Source organism: Schistocerca americana, chromosome X (assembly GCF_021461395.2).
Source record: "Schistocerca americana isolate TAMUIC-IGC-003095 chromosome X, iqSchAmer2.1, whole genome shotgun sequence".
NCBI classification, from domain to species: Eukaryota; Metazoa; Arthropoda; class Insecta; order Orthoptera; family Acrididae; genus Schistocerca; species Schistocerca americana.
Window position 1 is genome coordinate 541,267,436 of NC_060130.1, and position 12,937 is coordinate 541,280,372.

The following is a 12,937-nucleotide window of genomic DNA, read 5'->3' on the forward strand; positions in this document are numbered from 1 at the left end:
GCACTATCATTAGTGCTTCTAGGACCCCATACAGTAATTAAAGAAGACTTGGGGTGTTCCATTGCTCTGTTAGTCTTTGGATAGCAACTGAAAGTATTGAGCGAATTTTTCTCTCCATCTCACCTTCCAATCTGTCTGTTAAGGAATATGCCACTTTTTACACACTCTGCAAACTCACATGTAACTCCTCAAACTTACCAGTCCATCATAACATGGAGACAAACAAATTTTTTTCCAGCAAGACTTGTTAAAATGTGAGTATGTATGGATAAGAGATTACGCTGCTGACCACCTCTTTCCTCTCTATGTATGGATCATTGACAAGGGTGACAAAAATTTGTAGTGAAAAAAATCGTAAGCATGACACAGTGTGAGTTGACCACCCTAAGCCAGCATAATATGAAACATGTCTGGATGAACCATGCAATGAAGTTCAGTCCAGTTGATTGACCAACAGTCATAGTGAGTGAACATGCGACACACATAACTTGCCAAACTGCACCTCATCAAAATGGGTCGGGGGAGGGGGGCGGGTTGTTGTGGTGACTAAAGTGGACATTTGATATGGATCAAGTGCAATCATTCGTTCATGAATTGCTGTGACGTAAAAACTAAATTTATCTTTGCATTGGACAATATGACTTACTTTTTTATGTTGTTTGGTAATCACTATTCTGTTGAGATTTCTGTTGTCTGCATTGGATAAGTATTCTGTGTATTGTGAAGAAATACAATAAAGTGTTGACTGGTATCATAGTTGTGTGTATTATGAGTAGAGGCAGAATTCCCCTAAAGCGCAACAGTATCGCACATATCAGAAACAGATAGAAATAATATACACGCATAAAACATATGATATTTTTTCCTACTTTGAAAACAATTATTATCAAGCGATGTACAAGGAACATCATCTTCTGGTACAAGTTCATATCTTGACAACTCCTACATTTTCCTATTCTCGGACCTTAGAATAATAATTTCTGTGATTTACTCCTGCCTCTTTTCCCTAATTCTTTCTGTAAAGAAATAGTTACCATGAACTTTTTTGTTAGTAAATAACTAATCCGATTCCTCTTTTCTCTTCACCTCCAACAAGAAGCAGCCTCTCTTCACTTGTTTGTATTGCAACATGACATTTTTCAATTCCCTTATTGTTGATCGACATGCACCTAATAGGAAAAGAATGGGAAGATGGACAAAGAAACTGCCCACGAATTTTTTAGAGACTGTACCCCAAGATCTGACATAATCAATACAGAGGAACGAAATAAAATTTAAATGTAAATGGTCATACTTTATCCCTCCATTTGAGTCCAGTAACTTACCACTTCTCCACCTATTTGTCACTCTGCCATGGAAAGTAGCAGCGGGTAGGCATGGTTTAGGCTCATGAACATACCTTCTCATAATGCGTAGTTTTGCACCAGGCACCAATGAAGTGACTAAAATAATGATTTAATAAACCATGGTGTAGCAAATAGTTACCATAGTGTAACTTGAAAGTTAATTGGTCAGTCAATGAAATATACTACACCTGTTTATTTACTCTATCATTTTCTGAATAAAGTTCAATATTACCCTCAACATTTAGAGTTTGCTCCTCATGCTCCAGAATGACTACTCTACAGATATTCATTAACTTTATTTTGTCCCAACATCATGAAGAAATGGCTGGGTACAGGTAGCATTGGGCTACTTTTTCCTATGACACCATAGCAACAGATGTAATGCTTTTTGTTTAGTAACTTACAGTACTTAATTGATGCTACAAGTCTTTAACAACACAAGAAAAATGTTTTTGGAACTTTCTCTCTGCTATTATTCTTTATTTTCTCAGCATATATAAAAAGACAGGCAAAAATTGGGACAAAATAACCACAGTTTACAGTGCAATTTACTTAAGTAGCATTTTTTCAACAGATTTCCTAATATGTACGTAAAATTGTTACTTTCAGAGAACTGCAGTGATAGAAGGTAAGGTTAAAAATATTAAAGACCCCATTACCACAGGTCACTGGTTGCTTTGAACCACTGTAAAAAAATGATAGAACTGGTGCCAGGACGTCATGTCACTCTCTACTGATAACGGAAATTGTGGCAGTGAAGTGGTGCATATCAGCCTGACAGTTGTATGGAATCTGTGCAATAAGACATGTCGATGTGACAGATTGACAGCAATGAGCTATGGTGATTAGATGCTCATGACCAGATGATGAATGACATTGCCTAATTAGTGAAACATATTAGTGCAGCCCATCTAGTGTGCGTTCTCAAAATGGTGTATCAATTGCAGCCATACAACACGAAAAGTGCTCATAAAATGCTCGTAACTGATAGGTATTGCTGCTATCAGTGAATGAAACTTCTGTCTTAAGCTGTTACCAAGAAAACACCATAAAGGGAACAGCATGCAATGGACATTTACAACTGAATATGTCACAAAACGTTATTTTTCACAGTAGCACATATAGCTACACACGTTCAGTGGGCCAAACATGATTGAAACTGGGCAATAGCCAGCTGGAAGCTTGTAGTGTGGACTGATGGGACCCTGTTTTGTCTCTTTTTCAAAACATGCAAGGCATCAAGAGCACTAACAGTGCAAGGGGTGACATGTAATGCGCTGGGTGTAAGGGATATAGTTTAGCTCTCAGGAGATTATTTGATTTTTAGGACATGCCTAAGCATTGTGACTTGGACCGAATCATTCATGTTATGTGCATAGGAAAAAGGATGTTCAGTCCGCAATGTTTCATGAGTAATACATGCGAAATCATCCAGCCTTAATGCCGTTTACAGTGTCTGGGGCTATTAGGGCCAGCAACTGGAAAGATTTATTTATTTAGTCCTTTGATCATGGGTAATAAAACATACAAGATGATGCTGGACTGGACAGTAGTCATTACAGTCGAGAGCTTTCAGGATTATATGTAGGCATAGTTCTACATGTTACACATTACAAAAATTACAGATTGATATATTTATTGCAGTTTAGGTATTCACTTACTGAATAGAACCAATGGTGCTATAGATATTCTATTGAATAGTTTTATTCCCATGTAATGCATATCTGTCTGATACTAACTAGTTTCGGCTGGGAGTCAATGCAAATTACCATTTAATTTAGTGTTGTTATTGCGTAAGTCACATTTTTTTCTAATACTGTTATCATTTCTAATTACACTTTTTTTAATGTACGTTAGTGTGTCAGTAATAAACATCCAAAGTAGTGTTAGCACTTTCCGTGTTTTAAATATCAGTCTACATGACTGTCCAGCTGTGCTCCTTTTAATGATCCTAATGGCTGTTTTTTGTATTCTGAAGGTCACCAATGATGCTAGTGATTTCCCCCAGAATATGAATACATATTTTAGATGTTTATTAAAATACACCTAATAGGCAGACATTAGAAACTGTTCATTTGTGGATTTTTTAGCGTCCTTAAAAGGCAATAGTTTGTACTCAACCTGGCATTAGCATGTTAAATATCTTTGCCCCATTTTATGGCACTCTGAATCTAGATGCCAAAAAATTTTGCTACTTCTTCATTCACAATTGTAAGCTGTGCAATTCATTGCTGACCATTCACTTAGTTGATTTACAACAGAGTTTATTTCGTGTTGGATATCATAATTTTTTGCTTATTTAGTAATGTTGTTGTGCCGTTGGCAAATAGAATTATTTTGCGCAGCTCATAGTACACACCCAGATCATTGATAGCATCAGGAATAGAAGATGTCCATTACTGATCCTTGAGGTAACCTATAGGTGACTGGACGATCTCCTGACAGGTATTCTGAGACTATTTGTGCTTTTTCTTCTACATGTCTAATGTGTACTTTTTGCTTACAGTCACTGAAAAATGAACGAATCCATTCATTTGGTAATCCCCTAATGCCATAGTACTTAAAAATGCTTAGAAGTGTTCTGTGGTTTACCATGCTAAAAACCTTAGCTAAGTCTAAAAATATACCTGCTGATTACTGTTTTTCATCAATGATTTTTAAAACAGTGGTCATGCATTCATAGATTGCCGTCTCAGTTGATTTCTTGTTTCTGAAACTATGTTGAGAACCGGCTAACACTCAACTTTTGTTCATAATTTGTATTAAATTATAGTACATTATTTTTTCTAATACTTTTGAAAAAGAAGATGTCAATGTAATGGAGTGGTAGGTAGTTTATCACTTTATCTTTGTCATCAACTTTGAATACTGGAACAACTGTGGATGTTTTCAGCTGATGAAGAAAGATGCCTGTCTGTAATGAGCATTTACATATCTATGAGTGAGTGATTCATTAATATTTTGGAAGAAGAGATGTAAGAATGTGCAGGGTATGCCAACAACTCCTGCTGGGTATGTTGTTTTTAGATCTGTAACAGCCTTGACTCTTTCCTCCCTCCTTACATGGCCCACAATGGTAATTTACAACTATTGATCTTGTTTCCTGCTGGTTGCTGATTTCCAACAAAATAAGTTTTTATTAAATTTTCAATTAATCCAGTGAATTATCATCCTAGCAGTTCAGCAGTTCTACAAGATTTAAACACTAATTTGTGGCTTCAGCTGGATATGGCTTACCTGAAGACGTTTGTGGATACTCTTCGTTTTTCAGGGCTAGTGACAGTGTTACAAAGTACTCCTGGGTGCAACAAATTTTTTCTCTGGTGTGATTTTTATGGTACATGTCCCTTACCAGATAGAATAACTTTCAAAAGATGTGAAGGTTCTAAAGGAATGTGAGATAGTTACCCCATTATCAGCACACTTGTGTCAGTAAACCACCACAGATGATGCAGTACAAATGGCTCATCACTCATGTTGTTCCCCATCAGCAAATAAGCAATGAAAAATGTTTCTGTGTTGCTGTAATTGCATCAGCATATGGTGCAGGAACATACACAAGAAATATGACATTGATTACAACTCCAGATCTTATTTTAAAAATTGTGAAGCCAGGCAGTTGCCATTCGCTAGATTTATTACAAAGTAACCGTTGCCCCTGGGGCACCACAAGCTCCACACAATTCACCATACTGTAATCCCATGGTCTCAGTTGTATTGCTTCATTCATGTGTTAAAGTGGCACCTTTAATTTGTTATTGTGCAATGCATTAAGCAGAGGGCTCACTTTATCTGAATGATGAACTCCATACAATGTATGTTGTTTCATGGATTAGCAAAGAAATCAGTCAATCCCAACTAGAGTAGTAGCAACACTGAATTTACATCTGACAAATAGGGAGATAAATCAACCTCAGCATTCTCCCTTAAGCAAATGGAGTGTTTCCAGAATGAGGTTTTCACTCTGCAGCGGAGTGTGCACTGATATGAAACTTCCTAGCGGATTAAAACTGTGTGCCGGACCGAGACTCAAACTCGGGAGTAGGTAGGAGACGAGGTACTGGCAGAAGTAAAGATGTGAGGACGGTGCGTGCTTGGGTAGCTCAGTTGGTAGAGCACTTGCCCGCATAAGGTGAAGGTCCTGACTTAGAGTCTCGGTCCGGCACACAGTTTTAATCTGCCAGGAAGTTTCAAATGGAGTGTTGTCACGTTTTATCAGTAAGTGATACAAGGATGGAACCAAGTTTATGCACAAAAATTACAATCACCATACAAATATACTGGGTGTCCCATCTACATGACCATCCCACATAGCTTTTTGTCCAGAAGCAATATGAAAAGCACATCAAGAAATTGTTGTTTAGCTACCAGGATGACATTAACGAGCATTTTTACCTTGTTTGATACTTCATTCATTGTGAAGTATGAACAACAGTACATCTTTTTTGAACTACATCCCATTTTTTATTGAGTAATCCACTTTCTCTCCTCGACATTTGTTCAGAAATGTATCACAGTGTACCTTTCATACAGTCATGATAGTATTAAAGAAATATCATAAAACTGAGTTTGACTCATGTATGTCAACTGTCTACAGTACAAGGCACAGTGAGTGCAAGGTACACAGACAAAGAGAAGGTGGAAATGCTACAGATCTGTGCAGAATTTAAGTTAGCAGAACAGTAATAATGAGTGTATATTTCCTTTGTGTTTCCATTTGTTTTTGTGAACGCCAGCAAGTTGATGAGTTACATTACCTCGGATATCTGCACTTTGTGCTGGTACTTGTTACATTTTTAATGACATGTTGTTTACACAAACATTACACCATGGTATGTTATCAAAGAGGTCTCGAGGAGAGGAAGTGGATTACAAAGTGAAAAGTGTAATATGCTATTTGAAATAGACATACAGTTGTCCATCTCTTGATAAAAAAAAAAAAATTACAAGAATGCCAATTATGCTGACTTAAGTCCCTCTGGCAGACAAACAACATTTGCTTGCTCAATTTGGCTGATCAATATTAGTGGGACTCCCCATATAACTTGATACACCAGTTTTTTCACAACCTAGCATAAGAGTAGCAAAAGCATTATTAACTAACTTTATTTCTTTGGTCATAGTTGCCGTTGAATCTAATAATCTTACCAAAGCCAGAGTGCCAGCCCATGAAGGTATTTTCAATAATCTTTTCTAAATTCACACTCCAGACCTACAGCTACACATTGCTTTGTGTATATACATGTGGCTGTTATTTATTTATTTTATGTGCTGTTGATCTCAAGTTGTTAGCATGTCACATGAGATATGGAACGATTCAAACATGTTATATGTTATTTATATTTGTTTTGTTTCTTTTTTTAATTAAGAAAACATTAGATAAATTACATATACCTTTAGCCTTCTTTAAATATTTACAAAAATGATGACAAAGTGCAATAATGTGGAAAATTATAAAGTACATGTATCAGCAAATTTCTTTAATTATTTACAAAAACAGATAGATGTACTACAGTTTCGTATGGTATGATCTGGAAAACAGGAAAACTGCATATCGAAAAGAAGAAACCTGATGAACCATTTATAAAAGATTTCACAAGAATAATTTACTACCATAAATTTTACAACAATAATTTATTACAATAAATAAAGGCCTTGCACATCTATAAAACATAACCATCTGAAATGATGTATAGTAATTGATATATTAATTTTCAATAATTTATCATAGGCAGTTATTTAGTTCCTTCTAAATACAATTTCGCTTCCTATGGATTGAATTCTCGTAATTGTTAGATGGATGTATCTATCAAATATTTGTTTTATTAAACTTTAAACAGAGTTTCATTGTCTCTTGAACATCTTACTTGTACCAGGGAAGAGTTAAATATTTAGGTGCCATACCATTCGGCACCTCTTTGAATCACTGCTAGCTACTTAATCTGGTAACACGTATTTTCTATCTCTCTTGTGACATAGCTATGACGGTTTCTATTCCGGTCATATACACAGAGCAGGATTCTTGATTACAAAACACAAACTTGAATACAAGTAGTGGGATGCAGTGATAATTTTTTTTTTTATTTGTGGCACTGATGAAATCGACACCAACATCAATGCATCCATCTTTGAACTAAGCTAAGATTATCTTTGGTCTCTTCCACCTTATCCACTTCTTTGTGAGCCTTGCATGCGTTTAGGTGAATAAATGAACTACTGCTGAAGTGAGTGTTGTTTAGTGTAACCAACCTGAACTGTCCACTCACTGGTGACCACGAGTTGTAACGTCTTCCGTTTTCGCCATTTTACTGTGTCTTTGACCTCCGCGTCAGTTATTTTCGCGTGTATTACATCGACACAGCATTCGAACAATGACTTCCGCCCAGTGTCTAACGCTTGATTTTGAGATCAATATGCATCGTGTTGCAGGCGATGTACACCCGCCAGGACTGCAACACAATGCCTCTCACTTGACGATTCTGCCGATTTCGCTGGACGTTTTTGGGTCTGCAACAATAAGTGAGCTTAGGAGTGTGCATGACTCCAGCTACCAAACGCCTTTGTTCCCACCACATGTGCCCTCCCTCATCAATTGTGCAGTTACCTCTTACGGGTCTCTTTGCAGTGCGGGACCAATGCCGATTTCTGCAAATGCTTCGTCATACAACCTACTACTGCCAGGACAATGATTTGCCACACCGCAATCCATGCAGTACCACACAGATGCCTGCCACGTGGCCGGAACTGCTTCGTTCACAGGTCTACCTCCTCAGCATCCGACCATGCCCGCGCCTGCCTTGGTTCAGCATCAGCACATGCTTTCCTGCTTTGATACCTCGGCCTGCAACTGGAACAATAACTTGTTATCTGTGTCCGACCTCCACATCCGTCCAACTGCTACGCCTCAGTGTTTTGTGCCATGACATTCACCCTATCCGCACACCGTTTTGAGTGGAGTGACTATGAACACTGAACTTTCACACATTCCGTCCCATGTTCGACATCATTTCCCACACTGTGCTTCTGGACAGCTCGCACCTCCGCAGCCTCCCTGCAACACAGGTGGCCCCAGCTCTGATCATACGACGAGTTTTCCATGGACTAACGCGCATTCTCAAACTGTGAACTTTTTATCACCTGTCACCCCCGAGCAGGCTCCAGTCGAGCTTCTGCTACCATTCTCGGCACATCTTGGTGCCTCATGTGCGTCGGCCTTCCGCGACATGTCAATCTGAACACACCTGCAACGTCTTGAGCTTCCGCAACCACATTTGACACATTCTGGTATCTCACCCACGTCGGACATCCGCGTCACGACAGATTGCGTTCAACCAAAGGGTGTCACCTTCACATTGCCACCCGAATAGCTGTCATTGCCACATCAACTGGAGGTACACTCTCCTGGAATACTACAGCAACAACAGCTTGATTCAGGCAGTGCCCCAACGAACTCAACTCAATCTGTTCTTCCGAACATTGTACAATGCTTACCGACGCTGCCGCCGTTTAATCCCAACAGAGCAACAACCTGGTTGAAAATTGTGGATGAAGTGTTCGACCATTACAAACTCGACGAGTCAACCAGGTTTCTGTGCCTCATTGCCCACCTGCACGACCAGGAGGACTTGATTGCTGACCTGGTCGATGCCCCGGACTCATCTACCCGGTACACTCTAACCAATTAGACAGCTCTACGTCAGCTTGCACGCTCAACTGAGGCAGCAGTACGGCAAGTGCTCCATGTCGAGCTACCAGGCAACAGCAAACCTTCCCAGCTCTGGAGACGGCTACACGCCCTGGTCAGCGCCGAACTACTCTCTGACACAGCTCTCCTCGCCATCTGGTCAGATAAACTATCTCCTCACATCTGCTTTGCTCTGGCTCAGAGGTCTCCCGAACCTGTCGAGCAAAGAATGATAATTGCTGACAAGCTACACGATGCATCACTGCTCCATTTCGCTAGCCACTGCCTACCTGACAAGTCTCAGGTTCAGGCTCATCGTCCGGTGGCCGGAAGCGGCCGCGACCCCACTGTGCCGACCATTCTGCTCGCTACGGGAAGCAGTAAACAAGCTACTGGGATGTCACCGGCTCTGCCCACAGTCACGCCCCCACCTTCAACCGAGCCTGCTGCGGCCACCGCCACTGGCAACGAAAGTTCCACAGGAAATGCAACCGCACTACCCATGCTGTTACTTCCACACACGATTTGGTGAGGTGGCACGGAACTGCAGACCACCCTGCTACTTCCCAAACGCCAATCGCAGGTAGGTCTGGGTGCCGCCTCCTGCACACAACATGACAGGCACCCCCAAGTGCTCCATTCTGCCCGGGAACGACCGGATAATTGCGGTCGACTTTACATTAAAGACATTTCGTCGGGATACTTTTCCCTAGTGGACATAGGCGCCGATGTTTTGCTGCTGCCTATTTCCTTAGCACTGTTGAACATCCGCCCTCATCATACTTCACTGCAAGCCATGAATTGAACTAAACTACAATGCTTGGGTTCAACTTCCCACGTCGTCTCACTCTCCACAAACTGCAAACTCGAGCAGACTTTTTTAGTATGCGAAATTGACGAACCTATACTTGGCATTGAATTCTTGTGACACCACAAACTTTCACCAGACCTAATGCGAAACACCGTGTTTCCTCACCCATCCAAGACTCACTTCCCTTGTGCTCCGTTGAGTGAACCCCCCCGTGACACAGTGGTCCGGGCTCATCTCATCCGTACATGCTCGTCTCTGTCGACGACGTTACAAGAAACAACGCACAAGTGTCTTGGCGAGCTTGAAAACGTCGCTCGCCTACACAAGGAAAACTTTGAGCTCTCCCTCCGGCTCCACAAAACTCAGCTCCAGCTCTGTGATGCAGCAAAGGAATTACAGACACTACAGTAACAACAAAGCAAGGGCAGTAAGTGTGCCGAATCTGCTTGCAGTCCCAGCAATCGAGCCTCCGTGTGTTTACCTCCCGCTACCCCTCACAACTGTGCTATCAAGGCTGCCATAACACGGACTGAGCTCCGCAGGGCCACACCCTCCTAACACGGCAGTGTTTGACACTCAGCTGGACACTAGTGCGTCACGTGTTCCCGAGCTGACTGCTCCTACCCTGCCCCTTGCGGACAGCACCTCAAACTATGCAACTTCGGTTCCTGTGCACTGCCGTGCGACCACCACTAACAAAACAAACAGTGCACTCACACCAAGCATTTTGCCTGCGACTGTGCTGTTAGACCTCTCTGAACTGCCTAACCTCCAAGCTGCCAACGAGGAAACACAAAACCTGATTTCAGACTCTACCTCTTTACTATATTTCTTCCACACCACCTTCCCTGGGATTTCTGGTGAGATCTGGTGTGATGACAGTACGGGCACGTTATGCCCCCTCATCCCAACCACTCTCCATTGAGCTGTCTTCAACGCATTGCATAATTTAGCCCACTCCAGTGTTCGTGTGTCCGCCCGCCTTGTAGCGGAGCGCTTTGTGTGGAGGTGTGGAGAAATGTCAACAAGAACTGCCAGCAATGGGCACGCTCCTGCGTTGCGAGCCAACGCTGCAAAGTACACAAGCACACTTCACCCCCCCCCCTCTCCCTCGGCGCCTTTTCGATCCCTCCTGGGGGTTTCCAGGACTGACACAATGGCTTTCGTTATGTTCTCTCATCTATCGACTGAACAAGTCGCTGGGTCGAGGCTGTCCCCCTCCCCAATATTACGACAGAAACTGTTGCTCGAGTTTTCGTCAAGTCATGGGTATCGCGTGTCAGATGTCCAGCTATCATCACGACTGACCAGGGCAGACAATTTGAGTCGGCCCTGTTCGACGAGATTTGTAACTTTTGTAGCATCTGGCACATCCATACCACAGCATATCACACGCAAAGTAACGGGCTAGTTGGGCGCTGGCACTGCACATTCAAGGTGGCTCTTTGATGCCACGACTCTCTATGGACGGAGGCCCTTCCCCTTGTGTTACTCAGCATTCATACGATCTATAAGGAAGACCTCAAAGGCACAATAGCCGAGTTCGTATATGGCCAGATCATTGTCCTCCCTGGCGACCTTGTAAGCCCTTCCACTTCTCTCCCTCAGTCTGACTTACCTTCCTTTGTGTACCGCATCAGATGTCACTTCATCAACCTCCATATCCCTCCACCTGCTAGCCACTCCTGTCCTAAGGTTCATGTCCCGAAATCTCTGGACAATTGTGAGTACGCCATGCACCGAGATGACACTGTTTGGGCTCCCCTCTGTCCTCCATATACCGGCCCGTACCGAGTTCTCCAGCGCTCAGCCAACACCTATGACATCCAGATGAAAGATTCAGCTGTTACAGTCTCTCTCAACAGACTTAAGCCAGCTCATGTTGAGCCTTCTTCTACCCGCCTTCAGGCCACAACCACGCCACTCACTGTCGTAGCTCATGATGCCATGACCACTCCCTCCACGTCGGAGTTACACACTCGGTCGAGTGACTTCCAGCTCCCTCTACTCTGGCCTCACACACTCCGTCGAGTGACCACATGCTCCCCACATCGAGCTTACCTGTGATCACGCCCTCACTGCCAGGCCCTTCGCCGGTCCCTTTGACCTCTCCACCGTCACTTGCCTTGCCCTGTCGAGGTTTCTCATTGCCCCCCTCCCCCCCCCCCCCATCTTGAATGTGCCCTCGCTTGAGGTGTTTGTGCCTGTCACCCCGGACATAATCAATGACATCTCAATAATACTGCGCAATTACACACTATTTGTCGTGTGTTTCTCTTCATCCAGTGCTCATGACACAACCTCCGCCATTCCCAGCCTCCTGGTGAAATGTGTTTCCCTCTTGTCCGATGTCGACCTGGACATGCTTCGTGTGTTCACCACCCCCAACAGAGACATCGCCGTCATCGCTCCGTTCCACCCGCAAACTGCTGGCGTACCTGTCGTCGCACGACCAGCATGCCCAGTACGACGCCCGGCTTGCTTCGACTTCCAGGTTCGGTGGCTGAACCTTCCTTCACGACATCTACCCTCTCAGCTCCCCGACGACACTGTGGAGGTGACCGTGGTCCGGCTCCCGCAGACCTCTCCTGCCGACGCCGTAGTCCCCCCCCCCCTCCCCGGGGCCTCTCAAGAGTACTCTGTACTGTGGGGAGGGGGGGGGGCTATGTGGCACCGATGAAATCGACACCAACATTGATTCATCCATCTTTGAACTAAGCAAAGATTATCATTGGTCTCTTCCGCCATGTCCAGTTCTTTGTGAGCCTTGCATGCGTTTAGGTGAATAAATGAACTACTGCTGAAGTGGGTGTTGTTTGGTGTAGCCAACCCGAACTATCCCCTCATATTCTTTCTGAAAATGTTACAGCATGGTGTCCTGGGGGCACTCACACATAATTTTAGTAGCCTTTCTTTACACAATAAACATTTTCTTCAAATTTCTACAAAAGATAATTCCGTAGCACGTAATGGAGTGAAAATACCCAAGGTATGTGGACTTCATAGTGGTTAAGTCTCCAATTTAAGAGCTCATTCTGATGGCATATATAGCTGAACTTGGTCTTTTTAGGGTCTGTTAGGTATGAGAAGATCAGT